This window comes from Hylobates moloch, unplaced genomic scaffold (assembly GCF_009828535.3).
Source record: "Hylobates moloch isolate HMO894 unplaced genomic scaffold, HMol_V3 SCAFFOLD_15, whole genome shotgun sequence".
Taxonomy (NCBI): domain Eukaryota; kingdom Metazoa; phylum Chordata; class Mammalia; order Primates; family Hylobatidae; genus Hylobates; species Hylobates moloch.
Window position 1 is genome coordinate 24,218,831 of NW_026652290.1, and position 25,523 is coordinate 24,244,353.

A 25,523-nucleotide genomic window follows, 5' to 3' on the forward strand; every position below is an offset into this window, starting at 1 on the left:
TTTGCCAGTCTGTGTCTTTTAATTGGAGCATTTAGCCCATTTACATTTAAAGTTAATATTGTTATGTGTGAATTTGATCCTGTCATTATGATGTTAGTTGGTTATTTTGCTCATTGGTTGATGCAGTTTTTTCCTAACCTTGATGGTCTTTACAATTTGGCATGTTTTTGCAGTGGCTGTTACTGGTTGTTCCTTTCCATGTTTAGTGCTTCCTTCAGGAGCTCTTTTAGGGCAGGCCTGGTGGTGACAAAATCACTCAGCATTTGCTTGTCTGTAAAGTGTTTTATTTCTCCTTCACTTATGAAGCTTGGTTTGGCTGGATATGAAATTCTGGGTTGAAAATTCTTTTCTTTAAGAATGTTGAATATCGGCCCCCCTCTCTTCTGGCTTGTAGAGTTTCTGCCGAGAGATCAGCTGTTAGTCTGATGGGCTTCCCTTTGTGGGTAACTCGACCTTTCTCTCTGGCTGCCCTTAACATTTTTTCCTTCATTTCAACTTTGGTGAATCTGACAATCATGTGTCTTGGAGTTGCTGTTCTCGAGGAGTATCTTTGTGGCATTCTCTGTATTTCCCGAATCTGAATGTTGGCCTGTCTTGCTAGATTGGGGAAGTTCTCCTGGATAATATCTTGCAGAGTGTTTTCCAACTTGGTTCCATTCTCCCTGTCATTTTCACGTACACCAATCAGACATAGGTTTGGTCTTTTCACATGGTCCCAAATTTCTTGGAGGTTTTGTTCATTACTTTTTATTCTTTTTTCTCTAAACTTCCCTTCTTGCTTCATTTCATTCATTTCGTCTTCCATCGCTGATACCCTTTCTTCCAGTTGATCACATCGGCTCCCGAGGCTTCTGCAATCTTTGCATAGTTCTCAAAACTTGGCTTTCAGCTCCATCAGCTCCTTTAAGCCCTTCTCTCCATTGGTTATTCTAGTTATCCATTCATCTAATTTTTTTTCAAAGTTTTTAACTTCTTTGCTATTGTTTTGAATTTCCTCCCATAGCTCAGGGTAGTTTGATCGTCTGAAGCCTTCTTCTCTCAATTTGTCAAAGTCATCCTCCATCCAGCTTTGTTCCATTGCTGGTGAGAAACTGTGTTCCTTTGGAGGAGAAGAGGTGGTCTGCTTTTTAGAGTTTCCAGTTTTTCTGCTCTGTTTGTTCCCCATCTTTGTGGTTTTATCCACTTTTGGTCATGGATGATGGTGATGTACAGATGGGTTTTTGGTGTGGATGGCCTTACTGTTTGTTAGTTTTCCTTCTACCAGACAGGACCCTCAGCTGCAGGTCTGTTGGAGTTTGCTAGAGGTCCACTCCAGACCCTGTTTGGCTGAGTGTCAGCAGCGGTGGCTGCAGAACAGTGGATTTTCGTGAGACCACAAATTCAGCTGTCTGATGGTTCCTCTGGAAGTTTTGTCTCAGAGGAGTACCTGGCCAAGTGAGGTGTCAGTCTGTCCCTACTGGGGGTTGCCTCCCAGTTAGGCTGCTCATTGGTCAGGGGCCCACTTTAGGAGGCAGTCTGTCCGTTCTCAGATCTCCAGCTGCGTGCTGGGAGAACCACTACTCTCTTCAAAACTCTCAGACAGGGACATTTAAGTCTGCAGAGGTTCCTGCTGAATTTTTGTTTGTCTGTGCCCTGCCACCAGAGGTAGAGCCTATAGAGGCAGGCAGGCCTCCTTGAGCTGTGGTGGGCTCCACCCAGTTCCAGCTTCCTGGCTGCTTTGTTTACCTAAGCAAGCCTGGGCAATGGCGGGCGCCCCTCCCCCAGCCTCACTGCCGCCTTGCAGTTTGATCTCAGACTGCTGTGCTAGCAAACAGCGAGATTCCGTGGGCATAGGACTCTCCGAGCCAGGTGGGGGACACAATCTCCTGGTGTGCCGTTTTCCTGGCCTGTTGGAAAAGCGCTGTATTAGGGTGGGACTGACCCGATTTTCCAGGTGCCATCTGTTACCCCTTTCTTTGACTAGGAAAGGGAACTCCCTGACCCCTTGCACTTCCTGAGTGAGGCGATGCCTCTCCCTGCTTTGGCTCGTGCACAGTGCGCTGCACCAACTGTCCTGCACCCACTGTTTGGCACTCTCTAGTGAGATGAACCCGGTACCTCAAACGGAAATGCAGAAATCACCCATCTTCTGTGTCACTCATGCTGGGAGCTGTAGACCGGAGTGGTTCCTATTCGGCCATCTTGGCTCCACCCCTCCATAAAGAATTTTATGAGCTTCATTAAATAAAAATTCTTTACTATCTTGGTATGCTCTTGTTCCACAATTCTTTTCAAACTCTCTTTACAAATAGTTGAACAATAATTTTGGTAATATCTCTTTCTATAAACATAAAAGTGGGGTGTTATGATAGGGACTCAGGGGGGCAACTTTCATGAAGATTAGTTGATTGGTAAAGGCCTAACTTGTGAATGATAATTACTTTGAGACTTGATGACAAAAGAGGGCCTCATAAAGTTCTCCATTCAAAGTGTTCAGGTCTAAGACACAATTAGTGCAAAATATCCAAGTATGAAACAACTTTTTCAAGGTTGAAGAAATAAAATAATGAAAGCGATGTATAGTTTAGGTGAAATGCATTGATGGCAGTAGTGGGATCAGTTTGGCACATGGAGTGAACTAAATATGGGACAGAGAAGGGGAAAAAAAGGGGTCCAGGGTGCTTTCCAAGTCTCTACTTTATATGTTAAAGCTCATTTAAGGTGACAAATAATTAAATCTACCTGGCTAATTTAAGTACATAAGAAACATAACCATTTAATAAAATGCTAGTAGCATTACTTTTAATAAAAGAATTGCAAAGCAATGCTTAGTTTTCTTATTTCTTATGGTCAGGATTTTTATTGCTATAAAAATGCTTTTAAGCTTTCAGGTGAAGAGTAGAACAGAACATCTAATGTTTTTTATGTTCTCTTATGTATTCATGTTTGTCATGGCTAAGGCAGATAAAACAACTGCCTTAGAGAGAATAAGCAGATGTGTATAAACTCAAGGCAGATAAAACAGCCGCTTTAGCAAGAATAAGCAGAACTGTATAAATTCCACTGGGGTCTGTATTACCGACCACTTTATAATGTTTATAATAATGAAGGTATAATGAACAGATACCTGAATGAAATATGCTTCCTACTTCAAAATCATCCTCTTAACTGAGATGCAATATGTAGTGGGCATTGGTGTGCAACAAAATAAAAAACAAACTTTATCTTATTAAAATCATGACACATATTAAATTTAAGCCTTTAATCTTGGAATATCTAGGTTCATTTTCTCTCAATTTCAATGTGCTTTGTATATGACTCAGATGACTTGCCCAGTATTTTCAGTGAGATAACTTAAAACACCTTAACCCAAATCTTTAATTCCATTGTCAGCAAAAATAAAATACAAATTATCTGAGATAAGAGGCAGAGCAAGATGGCAGAATAAAAGTCTTCACCAATCATCCTTCTCACAAGGACACCAATTTAACAACTATCTACACAAGAAAAGCTCCTTCATAAGAATAAAAATCAGGCGAACACTCATAGTACTTGATTTTTTAACTTCGTATCTCTGAAAGAGATGCTGAAGAGGTAAAAGAAAATAGTCTGGAACTACTGACCACCCCCCAGTTTGGCCACAAGATAGGGTGCTGGTCAGAGTTGCGAAGCCCTCTTTCTAGGCCCTAGCTCCTAGAAGGTCTTTTTTAGACATGCCCTGGGCCAGAAGAGAACCTGCTGGCTTGAAGGAAAGGACCAAGTCCTGGTAGCATTCATTATCTGCTAATTGAGGAGACTTTGGTTCTGGAATAACCAGCAGTGATACCCAGGTACTATGTTGAGGGCCATGGGTGAGACTCTGAGACTTGCTGGCTTTAGGTGAGACTCAGCACATTCCCAGATTTAGTGGCTATGGGGCAAGACTTGTTCTGCTTGAGAAAAGCAGAAAGAAGACTAAAGGGGACTTTGCCTTGCACCTTAGGACCAGAATGGCCACAAGAGGATAGAGCACCAAGCAGGCTCTTGAGTTCCCTGATTTTAAAACATGGCTCTTGGATGGCATTTCTGGAAATACTTTTGACCAAAGGGGAGCCCACTGCCCAGGGGGGTGAGTCCCAGGCCAGACAGTATTCACCACAAGTTGACTGAAGAGCCCTTGGGACTTAAGGGAACATTGGTGGTAGGCTGGCAATACTCTTTGTGGGTCTATGGTGGTGGTGGCCATAGAGTGAGCTCCTCTGCCTTTGGAAAGGAGAAGGAAAAGTGGGAGGGACTGCATCTTGTGGAGTGAGTGCCAGCTCAACCACAGAACAATAGAATACCAGATAGACTTCTAAGCCTTTTGATTCTAGTCTCTGGCTCCCAGATAGCACCTCTTGACCCACTCAGGACCTGGGGGTACTCACTGCATGAAAAGGAAGGACACAAGTCTGACTGACTTTGCTATCTGCTGAATGTAGAGCCCCCGAGCCTTGAGCAAAAAATAAACAATAGCCAGGGAGTGTTTACAGCAGGACTTGGGTAAGACCCAGCACTGTACTGACTTCAGGTCTGACCCAGTACAGCCATAGTAATGATGGCCACAGGGTTGCTTGTGTCACTCCACCCCTAGCTTCAGGTGGTTTAGAACAGAGGGAGAGACTCTTGTGTGTTTGAAAGAAAATAAGGGAAGAGTACAAGAGTCTTTGCCTGGTAATCTAGAGATTTCTCTTGGATTATGACTAAAACTATCAAAATAGTACCTGTATGAGTCTACAAGAACCATAGCATTGCTGGGCTTGGGGTGCCCAGATACAGCTTAGATCACAACATTCAAGTTTCTTTTTGAATATTTGGAAATTCTTCCCAAGAAAGTTGGGTACAAACAAGTCCAGATAGTGAAGACTAAAATAAATAACTCTTCAATGCTTGGACACAGACAAATATCTGCAAGTATCAAAACATTCCAGGACAATAAGATCTCACCAAATGAACTAAATAAGGCACCAGGGACCAGTTCTAGAGAAAAAGATATGTGCCCTTTTAGACAGATAATTCAAAGTAGCTATTTTGAGGAAACTCAGAGAAATTTAAAATAACACAGAGAAGGTGTTCAGAATTCTATCAAATAGATTGAAATAATTAAAAAGAAACAAGTAGAAGTTCTTGAGTTGAAAAATTACAATTGACATGCTGAAGGAATGCATCAGTCTTTTAATATCAGAATTGATTAAGCAAAAGAAAGAATTAGTGAGCCTGAACACAGGCTATTTGAAAATATGGGGTCAAAAGAGATAAAAGAAAAAATAAACAATGAAACACGCCTATATGATCTAGAAAATATCCCCGAAATGGCAAATCTAAGAGTTATTGGGCGTAAAGAGGAGGTAGAGGAGGAGATGGGAGTAGAAAGTTTATTTAAAGGGATAATATCAGAGAACTTGTCAAACCTAGAGAAATATGTGAATATTCTAATACCAGAAGGTTATAGAATACCAAGCAGATTTAACCCAGAGAAAGTTACCTCAAGGGATTTAATAATCAAATTCCCAAAGATCAAAGATAAAGGATCACAAAAGCAGTGAGAAGAAAATAAAAACACACAATGAAAGTCCAATACTACTAACATCAAACTTTTCAGTAGAAGGCTTACAGGCCAGTAGAGGGTGGCATGACATATTTATCATACTGAAGGAAAAACCTTTTACCCTAGACTAGTATATCTGGTGAAAATATCCTTCAAGCATGAAAGAGAAATAAAGACCTTATCTGACAAACAAAAGCTAAGGGATGTCATCAACACTACACCTGTCCTACAAGAAATGCTAAAGGGAGTTTTTCAATCTGGAAGGAATGGATGTTGATGAGCAAGAAATCTTACAGTGCAAATCTCATTGGTAATAGGAGACAGAAAAACACAGAATATTAGAACACTGTAACTGGTATGTGAACTACTCTTATCCTAAGTAGAAAGACTAAAGAATGAACCAATCAAAAATAATAACTACAATTTTTATGACATAGTACGATAACAAATAGAAACAATGAAAAGGTAAGAAGTGGGGGGATGAAGTAAAGGCATAGTTTTTTGTTTTCTTTTTGTTGGTTAGGCCAACAGTGTGGTTATCAGACTAAAATAAGGGTTGTAATATAGTATTTGAATGTTTCATGGTAACCATAAACCAAATAAAACATAGATACACAAAATAAAAAGAAGGAAACTAAATCATATCACTAGAGAAAATCACCTTAACTAAAGGAAGATAGGAAGGAAAGAAAAAATCAGAAAACAAATAACAAAAATGACAGGAGTAAGCCCTTATCAATGATAACATTAAATGTAAATGTAAATGAACTAAACCATCCAATCAAAAGACATAGAGTGGCTGAATAGATTTTTTTAAAAAAGGAACCAATGATCTATTGCCTACAAGAAACATGTTTCACCTATAAACACATACATACACTGATATGGTTTGGCTGCATCCCCACCCAAATCTTATCTTGAATTGTAACTCCCACAATTTCCACTTGTGGGAGGAATGTGGTAAGAGCTAATTGAATAATGGGGGTAGGTCTTTCCTGTGCTGTTCTCATGAGAGCGAATAAGTCTCACAAGATCTGATGGTTATAAAAATGAGAGTTTCCTTGCATAAGTTTTCTTTTGTCTGCCGCCATTTGAGACATGCCTTTCACCTTCCACCATGATTGTGAGGCCTCCTCAGCCCTTGGAACTATAAGTCCATTAAACCTCTTTTGTAAATTGCCCAGTCTTGGGTATGTCTTTATAAGCAACATGAAAACAAACTAATACAGTGAGTTGGTACCGGTACAGTGGGGTGCTGCTGAAAAGATACCCAAAGGTGTGGAAGCAACCTTGGAACTGGGTAACAGGCAGAGGTTGGAGCAGTTTGGAGGTCTCAGAAGACGACATGAAAACGTGGAAAAGTTTGAAACTTCCCAGAGACTCATTGAATGGCTTTGACTAAAATGCTGATAATGATATGGACAATGAAATCCAGGCTGAGGTGGTCTCAGATGGAGATGAGGAAATTTTTGGGAACTGGAGCAAACGTGGCTTTTGTTGCCATTAGTTTTGATGTTTTATTCATGAAGTCTTTCCCCATGCCTATGTCCTGAATGGTATTGCCCAGGTTTTCTTCTAGGTTTTCTTTTTATGGTTTTAGGTTGTATGTTTAAGTCTTGAGTCCATCTTGAGTTAATTTTTGTATAAGGTGTAAGGAAGGGGGTCCAGTTTCAGTTTTCTGCATGTGGCTAGCCAGTTTTCCCAACACCAAATGGTTAAATACAGAATCCTTTCCCCATTGCTTATTTTTGTCAGGTTTGTCAAAGATAAGATAGTTGCAGATGTGTGGTGTTATTTCTGAGACCTCTGTTCTGTTCCACTGGTCTATATATATGTTTTGGTACCAGTACCATCCTGTTTTGGTTACTGTAGCCTTTTAATATAGTTTGAAGTCAGGTAGTGTGATGCCTCCAGCTTTGTTGTTTTTGCTTAGGATTGTTTTGGCTACCTCTAATACTGGCAAATCGAATCCAGCAGTACATCAAAAAGCTTATCCACCATGATCAAGTTGGCTTCATACCTGGGATGCAAGGCTGGTTCAACATATGCAAATCAGTAAATGTAATCCACCACATAACAGAACCAATGACAAAAATCACATGATTATATTAATAGATGCAGAAAAGGACTTCAATAAAATTCACCTAAAAACTATAACCCTTCATGCTAAAACTCTCAATAAACTAGGTATTGATGGAACATATTTCAAAATAATAGCTATTTACAACAAACCCACAGCCAATATCATACTGAATGGGCAAAAGCTGGAAGCATTCCCTTTGAAAACTGGGACAAGACAAAGATGTCCTCTCTCACCACTCCTTTTCAACATAATATTGGAAGTTCTGGCCAGGGCAATCAGGCAAGAGAAAGAAATAAAGGCTATTTGATTAGGAAAAGAGGAAGTCAAGTTGTCTCTGTTTACAGATGACATGGTTGTATATTTAGAAAACCCCATCATCTCAGCCCAAATTCTCCTTAAGCTGATAAGCAACTTCAGCAAAGTCTCAGAATACAAAATCACTGTGCAAAAAATCACAAGCATTCCTACACACCAATAATAGACCAATAGAGAGCCAAATCATGAGTTAACTCCCATTCACAATTGCTACAAAAAGAATAAAATACCTAGGAATACAACTCACAAGACATGTGAAAGACCTCTTCAAGGAGAAATACAAACCACTGCTCAAGGAAATAAGAGATGACAAAAACAAATGGAAAAAACATTCCATGCTTATGGATAGAAAGAATCAATATCATGAAAAAGGCCATACTGCCCAAAGTAATTTATAGACTCAATGCTATCCCCATCAAGCTACCACTGGCTTTCTTCACAGATTTAGAAAAAACTACTTTAAATTTCATATGGAACCAAGAAAGAGCCTGTATAGCCAATACAAGCCTAAGCAAAAAGAACAAAGCTAGAGGCATCACGTTACCTGACCTCAAACTACTAAAAGGCTACAGTAACCAAAACAGCATGGTACTGGTACTAAAACAGATATATAGACCAATGTAACAGAATAGAGGCCTCAGAAATAACACCACACATCTGCAACTATCTCATCTTTGACATATCTGACAAAAACAAGCAATGGGGAGAGGATTCCCTATTTAATATATGGTGTTGGGAAAACTGGCCCACATGAAGAAAACTGAAACTGGACCACTTCCTTACACCTTATACAAAAATTAACTCAAAATGGAATAAAGACTTAAACGTAAGAGCTAAAACCATAAAAATGCTAGAAGAAAACCTAGGCAATACCATTCAGGACACAGGCATGGGCAAAGACTTCATGACTAAAACACCAAAAGCAACTGCAGCAAAAGCCAAAATTGACAAATGTGATCAATTAAAGAGCTTCTGCACAGCAATAGAAACTATCATCAGAATGAACAGGCAACCGACACAATGGGAGAAAATTTTTGCAATCTCTTCATATGGCAAAGGGCTAATATCCAGAATCTACAAAGAACTTAAACAAATTTACAAGAAAAAGTGGGCAAATGATATGAACAGACTCTTACCAAAAGAAGACATTTACGCAACCAACAAACATATGAAAAAAATGCTCATCATCACTGGTCATTAGAGAAATGTAAATCAAAACCACAACGAGATACCATTTCATGCCAGTTGGAATGGAGATCATTAAAAAGTCAGGAAACAACAGATGCTGGAGAGGATGTGGAGAAATAGGAACACTTTTACACTGTTGGTGGGAGTGTAAATGAGTTCAACCATGTGGAAGACAGTGTGGCGATTCCTCAAGGATCTAGAACCAGAAATACCATTTGATCCAGCAATCCCATTACTGGATATGTACCCAAAGGATTATAAATCATTCTACTATAAAGACACATGCACCTGTATGTTTATTACAGCACCATTTGCAATAGCAAAGACTTGGAACCAACCCAAATGTCCCTCAATGATAGACTGGATAAAGAAAATGTGGCACATATACACCATAGAATACTATGCAGCTATGAAAAAGGTTGAGTTCATGTCCTTTGCAGGGACATGGATAAAGCTGGAAACCATCATTCTCAGCAAACTAACACAAGAACAGAAAATCAAACACCGCATGTTCTCATTGATAAGTGGGAGTTGAACAATGAGAACACATGGACATAGGGCAAGGAACATCACACCCCAGGGCCTGTTGAGGAGTGGGAGGCTGCGGGAGGGATAGCATTAGGAGAAATATCTAATGTAGATGACGAGTTGATGGGTGCAGCAAACCACCATGGCATGTGTCTGTGTATGTAACAAACCTGCACCTTCTGCATATGTATCCTAGAACTTAAAGTATAAAAAAAGTCACTATATAATGATAAATGAGTTAATTCAGCCAGAGAATATAACAACTTTAAATACATATACACCTAACACTGGAACACCCAGATATGTAAAGCAAATATATAAGAGAGAAAGAGAGAGATAGGCCCCAATGCAACACTATCTGGCGACTTCAACACTCCATTTTCAGCATTGGACAGATCTTCCAGACAGCAAATCAATAAAGAAACATCAAGGTTAATCTGTACTTATAGGCCAAATGGACCCAATAGATATTTACAGAAAATTTCATCCAAGGGCCACAGAATACACATTCTTCTCAGCTCATGGATCACTCTCAAGGATAGACTATATGTTAGGTCACAAAGCAAGCCTAAAAACACTCATAAAATCTGAAATAATATCAAGTATCTTCTCTGACCATAAAAGAATAAAGCTAGAAATGAAAAAACAGGAGGAATTCTGAAAACTATTTATATACATGGAAATTAAACATGCTCCTGAATGACTGGTGGGTCAATGAAGACATTAAGACAAATTTAAAATGTCTTGAAACAAATAATAATAAACACAACATACCAAAACCTATGGGATACAGCAAAAGCAGTACAAAGAGGGAACTTTCTAGCTACAAGTGTCTACATAAAGAGAAAAAACATCAAATAAACTAACAATGCATCTTAAAGATCTAGAAAAGCAAGAGCAAGTGGCCGGGCGCGGTGGCCCACACTTGTAATCCCAGCACTTTGGGAGGCCAAGGCGGGCAGATCACGAGGTCAGGAGATCGAGACCACAGTGAAACCCCGTCTCTACTAAGAAAATACAAAAAATTAGCCGGGCGTGGTGGCGGGCGCCTGTAGTCCCAGCTACTCAGAGAGGCTGAGGCAGGAGAATGGCGTGAACCCGGGAGGCGGAGCTTGCAGTGAGCCGAGATTGTGCCACTGCACTCCAGCCTGGGCGACAGAGCGAGACTCCATCTTAAAAAAAAAAAAAAAAAAAAAAATGAAAAAGGAATCATTACAGCTAATACTCCAGAAATTCAAAGGATCATTAGGGGCTACTATGATCAACTACGTGTCAATAAATTTTAAAATCTATAGAAATGAACAAATTCCTAGAAACGTACAGCCTACCAAGATTGAACCACAAAGAAATCCAAAACCTAAACTAAGCAATAACAAATAACAAGATCAAAGCTGTAATAAATTGTCTCCCAGTAAAGGAAAGCCCAGGACCCAATGACTTCACTGCTGAATTATTCCAAACATTGAAAGAAAAACTAATACCAATCCTACTCCAAATAAAGGAGGAGAGAATACTTCCAAACTCATTATATGACACCAAAATCAGACACCTTAAACTATAGCCCACTGTCTCTGAATATTGATGCAAAAAACCTTGACAAAATACTAGCTAACTGAATTCAACAATGCATTAAAAAGATCATTCATCATGACCAATTGGGATTTATGCCAGGGATGCATGGAAGGTTCAACATATGCAAATCCATCAATGTGTGATACATCATATCAGTAGAATGAAGGACAAAAATCATATGATCGTTTCAATTTATACTGAAAAAGCACTTGATAATACTCAACATCCCTTCATGATAAAAAGCAAAAAAAAAATGGGTATAGAAGGAACATAACTTAATATAATTAATGCAGTGTATGATAGAGACACAGCTAGCATCATACTGAATGAGGAAAAAGTGAAAGCCTTTCCTCTAAGATCTGGAACATGACAAAGATGTCCACTTTCACCACTGTTATTCAAGATAGCACTGGAAGTTCTCACCAGAGCAATCAGACAAGTGGAAGAAATAAAGGGCATCCAAATTGGAAAGAGGTCAAATTATCCTTGTTTGCAGATGATATGATATCTTTCAAAAAGCCTAAAAACTCCACCCAAAATCTATTAGAACTGATAAACAAATTCACTGAATTTGCAGGATACAATTTCAACATACAAAAATCAGTAGCATTTCTGTATGCCAACAGTGAAAAGGAAATCAAAAAAGTAATCCCATTTAGGATAGCTAGAAGCAAAATGAAATACCTAGAAATTAACAAAAGAAGTGAAAGATATCTATAATTAACAGTATAAAACCCTGATTACAGAAGTTGAAGAGAACACCAAAAAATAGATATTCCATGTTCATGTTTTGGAAGAATCAATATTGTTAAAATGTTCACGCTACCTAAAACAATCTACGGATTCAATGCTGTCCCTATCTAAACACCAATGAAATTTTTCAAAGAAACAGAAGAAAAAAAGTCCTTAAAATTTATATGGAAGCACAGACTCAGAATATCCAAAACAATTTGAAGTACAAGAACAAAACTGGAAGAATCACATTACCTGGCTTCAAATTATGCTACAGAGCTATAGAAACCAAAACAGAATGGTACTGGCATAAAAACAGATACATAGACCAATAGAACAGAATATAGAACCCAAAACCAAATCCACACACCTACAGTGAATGCATTTTCAACAAGGCTGCCAAGATTCATACATTGAGGGGAAAGACAGCCTATTCAATAAATGGTGCTGGGAAAACTGGATATCCATATGCAGAAGAATGAAACTAGATCCCTATCTCTCACTGTGTAAAAAGCATAACAAAATGGATGAATGACTTAAATCTAAGACCTCAGATTATGAAACTACCATAAGAAAACATTGGGGGAAATCTCCAGGATATTGGTATGGGCAAAAATTTTGTGAGTAATATCCCGCAAGCACAATCAATCGAGGCAAAAATGGATAAATAGGATTGCATCAAGTTAAAAAGCATTTGTACAACAAAAGAAACAGACAACAAAGTGAAGAGACAACCCACATAATGGGGGAACATTTGCAAGCTACCCATTTGATAAGGGATTAATAACCGCAACATATTAGGAGCTAAAACAACTCTGTAGGAAAAAAATCTAATAACCCAATTAAAAATCGGGCAAAATATTTGAGTAGCCATTTCTCAAAAGAAAACACAAAGGACAAACAGGCATATGAAAAGGTACTTGAGATCATTGATCATCAGAGAAATGTAAGGCAAAACTACAATGAGGAGGTGTCTCACCTCAGTTATCCAAAAGACAGGCAATAACAAATGCTGACAAGGATGAGGAGAAAAGGCAACCCTTACACACTGTTGGTGGGAATGTAAATTAGTACAACCACTGTGGATAACAGCTTTCAGCTTCCTCAAAAACTGAAAAATAGAGCTACCATATGATCCAGCAACCTCACTGCTGGGTATATACCCAAAAGAAAGGAAATAATATATTGAAGAAAGATCTGCATTCCCAGGTTTGCTGCAGCACTGTTCACAATAACCAAGATCTGAAAGTAACCTATGTGTCCATTCATAGATGGATGGATAAAGAAAATGTGTCACATATGGAAAACTGGGTAATATTCTCCCATAAAAAGGATATCCTGTAATTTTCAATAACATGGGTGGAACTGGAGATCATTATGTTAAGTGAAATAAGCCAAACACAGACAAACACTGTATGTTCTCACTCATCTGTGGGATCTAAAAATTAAAACAATTGAACTCATGGAGACAGAGTATAAGGATGGTTAGTAGAGTCTGGAAAGGGGGTTGGGGATAGTTGGTAATGGTTAATCGGTACAAAGAAATAGAATGAATAATACTTAGTGCACAACAGAGTGACTTTAGTCAATAATATCTCAATTGTACATTTGAAAATAACAGTATAATTGAACTGGTAACACAAAAGATAAATGCTTGAGGAGATAGATACCTCATTCTCTATGTGATTATTATGCATTGTAGGTCTGTATTAAAACATTTCCTGTGCCCCATAAATATATATGCCTATATGTAGCCGTATAAGTTAAAAAGAAAGAATATTATGTAAAATCATGTAATAACATAAGTTTTGCTCTGCATTAGCAAAATCAAAGTGTGAAAATCTAGAGATGTAAAACTGCTAAACTGTGCTTGAAATCTTCTCCATAAAAAACAAACAACTTAATTTCTTACTCTTTTTTCCAAATTGATTAGACTCCTTTATTTCTAACATAAATAGCTAATTCCCTCTAATGGGAACCCAATTCACATTTACTCATCTGATTGTCTATGAGTGGTGTTGTGGTGGGTGTTGTAAATATAGGGAAGATGATTTCCATCCATAGATAACATGTGGACCTGAGGGAGTGACTCAGGATCTATTGACTCATCTTTTAATGCACAGCCAGTCCTCCCATGGGAATTTCTAGCCATTAGCTTCCACACCAGGGGATGTTTGGGGGAGGGTTGTATAACTATTTCAGTTCCTCCAGGGAGGCTCAGATAGCACTGTACCTGGAGGATGGTTTCTTTCCACTAAATACTTCCATCTTGGAAGTATTTAGCATGAAGGTGTTCACCGTCAGAGGCAGAAGGCATGGGTGAACCAAGAGTTGAGATGGAATTCTTAAATCTGAATATGTTTTCCAAGAGGGAACCTGGGACATTGTCATGTCTCAAGGTGGGTAAGGGACTCACTAACACAACACTCAGGAGAAAATACAAAAGTGTCACAATTTTACTCATTTTTTTCTCTAAAATGCTATATATATTGCTTTGATATGATACCTAAAAATATTCACACATATTGACTGTGCTGAGTGCTGTGCAAAGTGGGTTTCATTTGTTACCTGCCCCAAATTTATTCTTTTCCTCTTTTCTGGAACTTCCAAAGTACCCAGAAACTAACATGGAATCCGAAAGCCTAATATTCCATAATTTCCTATGCAGGTAGAGGAGAGCAGAAAAAAGGGGGTGACAGTGAACACATGAGAGTTCCTGGAAAGCCCTATAAAAAAATTTAATCCACTGGCAGGGATTATCTTGCTCTGCCAAATTTTTGGCCTGAAGGCTAGTGCTACAGAAGCTGTCACTAGCTAACTCATGTCCCATCTCAACCTTGGCTTTGAAACTTTTCCAACAACTTCTGCATTAACTTGACATTCACTCTGTGGCTAAGTATCTCTTCAGATACTGGAGAAGATCTTAACCACCTGTCTCTGCTTCCAATTCTGAATTATCCCAGTCTTTCTTCAGGCCTCAACTTCTTTCTCAGCATCCTCTCTTCTCAAACTTTGAAAGAGAATTGTATAATTCAGGGACTGACCACAGACTGTGAATGCTGGCCCTTTAAACACATAAGCCAGAGGTTGGAGGGGTGGGGAGGAGAGTAGAAATGGTTGTTCTTGTCTGTATTCCAAGACCAGTGGTCTGAGGTTTTATTATTTGTCTTAGATGCTATCAAATGAGGGCAAACTGCATGAATCAACTTAAGGAGAGTTCAGGCCAGCCATTGATGCAATGTGGATAGAGATTAGGTACACTAGAAGGGCAATAGGCAAGATGTGTAACATGTCCAAATATGCATTATTTGAACCCAAATATTTTGAAAATTTAACCAGATTAAAAAAATCATTGATATCTATGCTGATTTATACAAAAGTATTTTTGTTGTAGGGGAAAATCTGACATAACCTAATCAGAGAAATATTTATGAAACAAATTCATTCATAAGGTGAAATAATTTAGAAAGTTATGTCAAATTATGCCCCAGTGACTCAAAATTTAAAAAGCAGATCCAGGCTGGATCTGGGTGGGAGAGTGGTCACATGCCCTGTATGCTGGCAGAATGATGTAGTGTTCTCTGAAAGATGTTGTAGAAGTGTCACAAGACCACCCTTTCTGCAGTCAACCCAAAGAAGTTCTTGTTGTTGGTGCTGAGATAGACTGCAGGTGGAAATTCCCCAACTGACCAACAGACCATGTGATGTCAGCTGACTGACCACCTGAAACCATTCAATTAGAAACTGGTGATTTGAGACTCCCCTGGATTTTCTCTTCCCCTGTGGTTTATTCCTTTGTAATTTCCTACTCCTGAACTCCTTCTCCTGGAGCACACTTTTGTTTTGCACCAAAGACTGTGTCCCCTAATCTGCAGATTGCTATTAGAAAACAAAGTTCTCTTTTGGCCTCTGCAGATTTCATTGGTCTTTTAACAGTTTGCACAAGTAAAAATATTAATAATTTAATGGAATGATAATTACATGTTGTCAAGGGAAGATATGCTCACAAACAATATACTCTCCTTTAAACAGACATATACAGGCAAATGTTTAAACATAAAAATCATACATAAAAAAAGAGACTCATCTCTAACTGGTAGTATTATTCCTCCCTACTCTTGGTTCTCACTACTTTAACATTTAAGAAAAACATATAAAGGTCACTTCTAAAAAGTATTTAACACGTCATTTCTGTGGGTTTTAGTAAAATTAGGTTTTTTTGTTTTTTATTCCTTATGGTCCATTGGAGAAATAGATGTTAAATCAGGACATAACTAGAAAACTCATTTTCTTTAAGTCTTTAAAAATTCTCATTGTAGTATGTCTTTTTTCTCAAGTTGATATTTTTTGTAGGCTAGTTCATGGTGCCATGTCTTGCCTTACTTTTGAGTGGCATGATAACCTTGTTGACCAATAGCCCCTCATCCCAGTTACACATCTATTTCCTACAGTGAGAGCATTTCCTGGACTCCTCATATTTTAGAGTCTTTTCTAACCTGCCTGGAATTTTCTTGTATTATTTCTTCGTAATACTTCTGCTTCCTTTCACTCTAATTCCTCACTGTGTCCTTTTATTGTACTTCAGTAAGGATAACAAACTAGGACAGCTCCCATTGTAGCCTTGTTTACTCTGTTTCCTTCATCAATGATTTATATTTCCTCAAGAGGATAGAACTGCTTAGGCTGCAACAGGCCTGACTGATACTTCCTTTGGAAGATACACTCATGTAAAATAGTTATTTTCCTGAAATGGTTTTATCAAGTTTAATCACACTGGAAAGCTCTTATCTTGAAACAAAATTCACTTATTTTGCTGAATTGGACTCTCGGTAGGAAATGCAGCTGGTAAAACAACTTGTTTAAGCTGCAACCTAGCAGGTTTTTTCTTCCTTCAACTCCCCAATTCCTAGATGAAGAAAAAAATCTCTTAAGTTTCCTATTGTTTTATTACAGAATCAAAATTTATATTCTACAAGAAGGAGGAAACTCATTAAACTGCTTTAAAAGCAAACTATAATTAAAATGTTTGAGTTCCAGTAGTAAGATTCACAGGATTTTTGGTCTTAAATTATTTACACTATGTAGGCTTCAGTTTTCTACTCTGAAATTAAGAATCCCTACCCCACTGCATTCTTGCAAAATAAACTAATTCAGGCAATATGACTGAAAATGTATAGATAATAACAATGATTTTCCTAATATGTGTTAGATACTATAAACAAAACAGTATCTGACACAGATCTTAATCAATTTAGAGGTTTATTTTGTCAAGGTTGTCCATGACACAGACTCAGGAGGTCCTGAGAATATGTGCCCAAGGTGGTTGGCTTACAGCTTGATCTTATACATTTTAGGGAGGCAGAAGTGACAGGCAGATGTCAATCAACACATGTAAGGCATACATTGGTTTGGTTTGGAAAGGGGGGACAACCCAAAGTGGGGAGCTTCCAGATCATAGGTGGATTCAAATGTTTTATGATTGCCAATTGGTTGAGAGAGTTAAATTATTATCTAAATACCTGGCACCAATAGAATGGAATGCCTAAGTTAAGATGTGGGGTTATGGGCCGGGCGCGGTGGCTCACGCTTGTAATCCCAGCACTTTGGGAGGCCGAGGTGGGCGAATCACGAGGTCAGGAGATCGAGACCACGGTGAAACCCCATCTCTACTAAAAATATAAAAAATTAGCCGGGCGTGGTGGCTGGCGCCTGTAGTCCCAGCTACTCAGAGAGGCTGAGGCAGGAGAACGGCGTGAACCCGGGAGGCGGAGCTTGCAGTGAGCCGAGATTGCGCCACTGCACTCCAGCCTGGGTGACAGAGCGAGACTCTGTCTCAAAAAAAAAAAAAAAAAAGATGTGGGGTTATGGAGACCAAGCTGCTTCTTACGCAGATGAAGCTGCCAGGAATCAGGCTTCAGAGAGAAAAGATGTTTAAAGTTTCTTGTGAGATTTAAAAAGGTTCCAGGCTCTTAGTTAATCTCTCCGAGATCAGGAAAATACATGGAAAGGGAAGAGAATTATCTACAGAATGTAGATTTTTTTTTCCTGTAAGACAGCTTTGCAAGGGCATTTTAAAATACATCAAAGAAATATATTTCAGGGTAAAACACTCTGATTTTTTCCAGGGCCTGCTATCTGTCATATGATGTGTCTTGCTGCTACAAAGAGTTTGTTTGGTCAGTCTTAAGATGTGTTTGGTTTTTTTTGTTTGCTTTTTGTTTTTTTGTTTGTTTATTTTTTGACATGGAGTCTCACTCCGTCACCCAGGCTGGAGTGCAGTGGTGTGACCTCAGCTTATGGCAATCTCTGCCTCCCAGTTTCAAGCAATTCTACTGCCTCAGCCTCCGTAGTAGCTGGGATTTCAGGCTCCTGCCACCAAGTCTGGCTAATTTTGTATTTTTAGTAGAGATGGGGTTTCACCATGTTGGCCAGGCTGGTCTCAAACTCCTGACCTCAAGTGATCCACCCACCTGGGCCGCCCAAAGTTCTGGGATTACAGGCATGAGCAACCACATGCCTAGCCTAAGATTCTGTTTTAATGTTAATGCTGGTCAGTTGTACCTGAATTCCAAAGAGAGGAGGGTGTAATGAGGCAGATTCTGTGGCATAAGAATTCTTTATAGGGGTTAAGTGCACATTTTCCTTCTACCCTCTGAAGGTTCACTAAAAATTAATTGACAATAAGCAGATTAATAGGAAAAGGCATATAAATTTATTGCACATAAACTGAGGGGAACTGCAGATAAATGATTACCCAATTATTCAATGAGATCCTTCTTCGCAGGAGAAGGGGAGATGAGGGAAATGTGACAATTTTTAGAGGTGTAGAAAATGACTTTAGGAAAGAAAAATAGACCTGGGAAACAGAAATTAGCTTGTAAATGATTCTCTTTGAAATCTGAATGAGTCCTAGAGGCAGAAATAGTTTATAACAATGTCCATCTAGGTGTGGTTACATTCCTTAGTCTGTTTTCCTGGGATAGATAATAAAACTTCAGGGGGGGGGGATAGAAGGCAATTGTCCTGTTTTTGGAGGGTTTGATCATAAGGCAGATAAGAGAATATCAAAGTAAAATGTGCTGGTGTGGGGAGATAGGAGAGGTCAGAAAGTTCTTGATTCTAAGGTAGTTTCTGAGGACTTCCCATTTTAGTCCAAAGTCTCAGCATGCCAAATGCCATACTTTTAGGGTATCATTTTCTGAGCCCCAGCATCTTCAAGTTGTAAGCACAGGTCTAGTAAGTCAGTAAGACTATAGGAAGATGCATGACAAATAATGGAGAAAAACAGTCTTGTGAGAGTGTTACATTTCTTGCAGGATAACTTGTAATCAGTATTAATAATTATTCCTTATTCACTCTTTTTGTTAAAGCCGTATGTATTACAGCTTCTATATGCACTACTAAGTAATTAGAGTATGATATTATAGAAGATATACCTGTTACTGCCTTAGTGAATTTTGCATTCTAGGAAGAGTGGAGGCAAGTGAAAGAAACATAAAGATGTAACCTCTCAACAGGTTCATTTTGCCCACTGCCCACATATAGCTGATTTATCAAGACAGGGAAATTGCAATACACAAACTTTAATCACACAGAGCCAGCTGAACAGGAGAGCAGAGTTTTATTATTACTCAAATCGGTCTCCCCAAATATTTTGAGACTGGAGTGTTTTGAGAATAAGTTGGTGAAAAATATCAGACCCTGAAAAACATGCAGGGGCTGAAAAATATTTTGATCACCAATCTGAGGTTTTATAACAGGGATGTTATACGTAGGAGCAATTGGGGGAGGATTAGAATCTTGGAGTCTCTAGCTTCATGACTCCTAAACTGTAATTTCTAATTTTGTGGCTATTTTGTTAGTCCTAAAAAGGCAATCTGGCCTCAGATAAGAAAGGGGTTTATTTTGAAAAAAGGAAGTTATAATTGTTACATATAAAGTTTCGGTGCCGCAAAAGAAGTAGCACTCGAATATAAAATTTTCTTTTTAATTCTCAGCAAGGCAAGGTACTTCTCTAGGAGGGTGCCCACTTACAGATGGAGCAATGGTGAGCACACACCTGGACAAGGGAGGGAAAGGGGTTCTTATTCCTGATGCATGTGGTCCTTAGTGCTGTATCGTTTCCCTATTGGCTAGGGTTATACCACACAGGCTAAACTAATTCCAATTGACTAATTTAAAGAGAGTGACGGGTGAGTGGTTTGGCGGGAAAAATGATTATGAAATGAGTCAGGGTGGCGAATGAGTCAGGATGGAGTATGTAATAGGAAAAGGTTGCCTTACAAGGAAGTTAAGTTTAAAAGTAGAAGGCAAAGAATTGAACATACTGACATATTCTTTGAAGAGTAGTTTAGAATTTTAACAACTTCCTCCTCTTGCATTTTTCTTACAGCTTTCTTGATTTTCCAAAAGAAGAAGCTTCTCTGGATAAGGTGGAGGATAGTTAAGGGAGGTTTTAGTAAGCGCCATTTCTATGAGCCTCTGCACCAACCTACGGATGCATGGTAGGACACAGCATCCAACAAGAATAAGTACACCTATTACGGCTATGAGGGACATAAGAATTGAGGCTATTATTCCTTTCCATTTACCTAACCACTTTTCTAGCCATCCTGTAAAGGAGTCATTTACCCCTGAGTTGCTGGCTACCTCATTGGATAAAGCAGTCAGACATTGCAATGCCTTTGTTATACTTCCACTAGGGGCAGTGTTGTTGGGGATGAAGGTGCAACATTGAGTTTTAATCATGATGCAAACTCCTCCTCTATCTGCTAATACCATGTCTAAGGCTATCCTATTTTCCCAAGCCATCTGGGTAGTAGTCCCTAACTGTTCAGCTATTCCTTTAACAGCATCTCTAGTATAGTTAGTAAATTGCCATTGGTTGTAATAGATGTAGTTTATCCAATCTACATTTTTATTAATTGTCGCCCACCAAAATATTGACTCAAATGCTGCAGCTATTTGATTTCAGGCTTTAAATTGATCTGGTATTCCCCATGGGAGTCCAATTGCATCTAAATAGACATGAGAGTCAAAGGACCCATAAGGGGCTTCTCTTGCTTTATGATGTCTTATTTTTCCTTCCTCTGGTTGATGAAATGCCAGGGTGAAAGGGATAGCCAATTGGACTAAAGCACAAGTGCCACTCCAGTTATTTGACAGAGTGTCCAGTAAAGGTCCACCACAATACCACCACACATCCACTTGGGAATGAACAAGGGCTGACTGATTGGTAAGCTCTTGAAAATTCTTAAGCTTACTGCATCCTTTCAGGTCTCCAAGGGACGCTGTTTCCTCCCTGTCATGAGAGACATGAAGTGAACTTAGTGTTGGGAGATGGAAGCTGGATGGCCCTCGGGGACTTTGGGATATAGCAGAGAGAGAGCTTGGCATGACTTGTTACCCCAGGCTGTAGAATCCTGGAAAAGAGCTACCATGCAGCCCATGCTCAGTCGATTGGAGGACCACCCTAGTGGAAAGGGGACAATCTGGGCCTCTGGCTTGCCGGGTGCACAAGCATAACAACTGCTTTTGTTTGATGTGCGGACAGAATATTTGATCCATTCCAGCTAGGCATTTACAGCTTGGTATCCCATCTCAATTGCCAAAATTTGTTTTAAGTCTTTAACTTCTACCGTCGTTATCTCAGCCTTGTCATTAGTTGGAGGAGGAACAATGCTTCTGCTGTGAGAGATTTTGGAAAAAGGCTTACAGGCAGGTGCAGGTGGCAGGGGATCAAAGAAATGCATTTCAAAGAATCCAGTAGGGTCTATTCCTGAAACCTCAGCCCCCACACCATAAAACTGGCTTAAAGAAGGAAACCGGCTTAGAAAAGGAAAAGAATTTTGGGGGCTCAAAATAATAACCTGTGTAGGATTGCACCTGGTTTAGCTGACAGTTAATGTATGGTTGTAGGAAATTACAAAAACTGGTTGGGGCAATCCATCCTTGCTCTTTGGTAGTCCACAGAAGGTTGGACCAACTATGGCATAAAAGCTGTACATTGGGGGCAGGGTCAAGACTCTTGGTTGCCACTGAGGTCTTTATCAAAATCTCCCCAGATTAAATGGTCCCAATTCACTAATGCCCAGTCTGAGGAGAGCCAGGAGGGACAGAAATACTGTTCTGAAGTAGAGAGCTGTCTTTGACTTGACCAGTCCCCACAGGGTATAACAAGGCAAGCATCAAATGCAATAATTTGAAGTGAAATTGACTTGGTTATGTTAATAACTAGATGGTCAGTGATAGAGCGAGGAAAGAAGAAAGAGTAATAGATGAAAGAGAGTTAAATTCTTCTTAGCTTTAGTTTGGTAGGGTTTTCTCCTGGGACTATGGCCCACGACTCTGGAGGGGGCAGTGCTTTCTTGAATTGAGTGTGGTGAGTCCATCCTTTCTCTGCTGTGTAGGCTGTGGTTTCAGTAGTTAGGAGCACTACGTAAGGACTTACCCAGGCTGGCTCAAGCTTCTCCTCTTTCCAGCTGTTGATGAGGACGTGATCCCCAGCCTGATGTTGATGTACTGGGAACTCCAAGGGTGGTGCCTGTGCTAATAGACCTTTAGTTTTAAAAGAAGAGAAAGTAGAAGATATATCAAGTATATAATTTTTAAGGAATTGATCTTTTGTTTCAAAGGTAGGAGTATCAGCAGTGGAGTGCAAATAAGGTAATCCATAGAGCATCTCATAAGGAGAAAGACAAATGTCTTTCCGTGGTGCAGTTAGAATTCTCAGCAGGGTGATAGGAAGACACTTGGTCCATGGCAATCGAGTTTCTAAGACTAATTTGGTTAAGTGGTTCTTTAGAGTCTGATTCATTCTTTCTACTCTCCCTGATGAAGGTGGGTACCAGAGAGTATGGTGTTACCATTTAATGTCTAATGTTTGGGATAGCTTTTTAATAATGTGTGCGGTGAAATGAGTTCCATTGTCTGAGTCAATATTTTCTGTTAGTCCAAACCTGGTACTATATCTTCAATCGGGGCTTTAACTACATTATTGGCTGTTGCATTTGAAAAGGGGATAGCTTCAACCCAGTGAGTGAGGTGGTCTACTATCACTAGTAAATATTTTAGACGACCTATTGGAGGCATTTCTGTATAATCAACTCGGATACTTTGGAATGGCCTTAAGCCCAGATTCCTTCCCCTGAGAGGTAATATTTTTATAGTATGTCCATTAGTTTTCTTACATACTCAGCAACTATCTATAACCTGTTTGGCCAGGGTATAAATTCCTATACAACCATAAACTCAGAACTGCATCACACATGGCCTGAGGTCCCCAATGGGTCCCTTGATATAGTTGGGATAAGACTTCCTTCATACAGGTTTAGACATTTCTCTCTGGTCTGGCAGTATCCACTTTCCTTCTGAATTCTCTTTAGTACCTATTTTTATTAGGTTCTCTTTTTTCGATGAAAAAGAAATGGGGATTATGGTAGGAGGAGGGAGGTAGGGAATTAAGTAAAAAATATGCATGTCCGAAGACATAGCAGCCTGCCTGGCTACTTGATCTGCTAGGTTATTTCCTCAACTTTCAAAAGACTTTTCTGGTGTCCAGGAACATGGACAATGGCTATTTCTTCCTGAAACTGAAGTTTATTCAATACTTGGGTGATCAGCTCCTTGTGAACAAGGTCTTGACCTTTACTATTAAGGAGATCTTGTTTAGTCCCAATTTTCCCAAACATATGGGCCACTACAAAGGCATACCTGGAATCTGTATAGATGGTTCCTTCCTGGTTCTGTAAGTACTTTGAGGCTTGGCTGAGTGCAAACAGCTCACACATTTGAGCAGACCAGCTGTTGAGCATTTCTCCTGTCTCTCTTTCTACGACAGTTTCTCTATCAATCACTGAATACCTGTTGTGTCTTTTTCCCTTAGTCACCCGGGAGGAACCATCTATGAATAAGTGCTGTCCAGTCTGGAAGGGAGTTTCTACTAGGTCTGGTTGAACCTTTGCATGGTAATCAATTAAATCTAAACATGTGTGTTCCCTCCTTAGATTTGGATTCTCTGTTAGGAAACCTGCTGGGTTGAGTGTATTATCAGTGGTCAATGTTAAATCATCCTTTTCTAACAAAATGGTCATACTTTAAGATTCTCGAGTTAGTAAGCCATCTCCCTGCTCTTTGGTTTAAAGTAGTTCTAACTTACTGAGGCATGCTGTCGATTTTCCTCCAAAGATTAACTTTCCACTTTCCTCGACTAGTATTGCCATAGCCGCAATGGACTGGATGCATTGAGGCCATCTACAAGTGACTGGGTCTAAGATCTTTCATAGGAAGGCTACAGGCTGTTGGCGTCCTCCATGTTCTTGAGTCAGCACTCCTAAAGCCACCCCACTGTCCACATTAACAAAATGGTGGAATGGCTTTTCTAGGGAGGGTAAGGCTAAAATGGGGGCAGTTATGAGCCTTTTCTTCAGCTTCTCAACTTGATCATCTTCCTCAGAAGCCCACAGGAGATGGTTAGGCCTCTCCTGGGCAAGTTTTTGATATAACAGTTTACTGTGCAGTGCATATGAGTCAATCCATAAGTGGCAGTATCCAACTAACCCTAAAAATTTCCTGAGTTCTTGTTTAGTTTGAGGCAAGGGTAGGGACATGATTCCCTCAATTTGTTCAGGCCCTATTCTTCACTTGCCTGCAGTTATTAAGTGGCCTACATATTTAACTTTAGGCTCTACATACTGAAGCTTTCTTTTTGAGACTCATAGCCCCTCAAACTGCAGATGGTGAAGAATATGTGTAGAGAAGTCAATTACCTTCTCTATATCTTCACCAGATATAAGAATGTCGTCCACATACTGAAGAAGGCATATTTGTTCTGGGATGACAACTTTTTCTAGTGCTGTTCTAAAATTTGGCCAAAAATATTAGGGGAGTCTGTGAACCCTTGGGGCAAGACTGTCCATTGATATTGTTGTTTCCACCCTGAGTAGGGACCCTCCCACTCGAAAGGAAATATATTTCAGCTATCTTCAGCCAGGGGACATGCCCCAAAAGCATCCTTCAAGTCTATTACAGTGAACCATTGATGATTATATGGAATCTTGCTAAGAATGGTGTAAGGATTGGGGACAATGGGGTTGGTAGTCTGGACTATTTGGTTGATCACTCTAAGGTCCTATACTAGCTGATATGACCCATCTGATTTCTTGACTGGCAGTATTGGGGTGTTATAAGGGGATATACAGGGCTTGAGAAGCCTGTCCTTAAAAAGGCCTTCGATTATAGGTTTTAACCCTATCCTACCTTCTAGGGGAATAGGGTATTGCTTTCTTCTTACTACTTCTCCCAGGGTGTTTAGCTTGATGTGGATAGGAGGGATTTGGAGCTTCCCTCGGTTTCTTTCTTTGGACCAGACATTAGGATTAATATATTTTTCATCTATAGTTGTGAGTAGGTTTAATGAGATGAGGAATCCTCTTGGGCTGACTTGTAGACCTATACCCAACTTTAACATTAAATCCCTCCCCAGTAAATTAGTTCCTGCTTCAGGGATTAACAAGAACTGAATATAAGCTGAGCGATCCTGGTATCTAAGTTCTGTGCTTT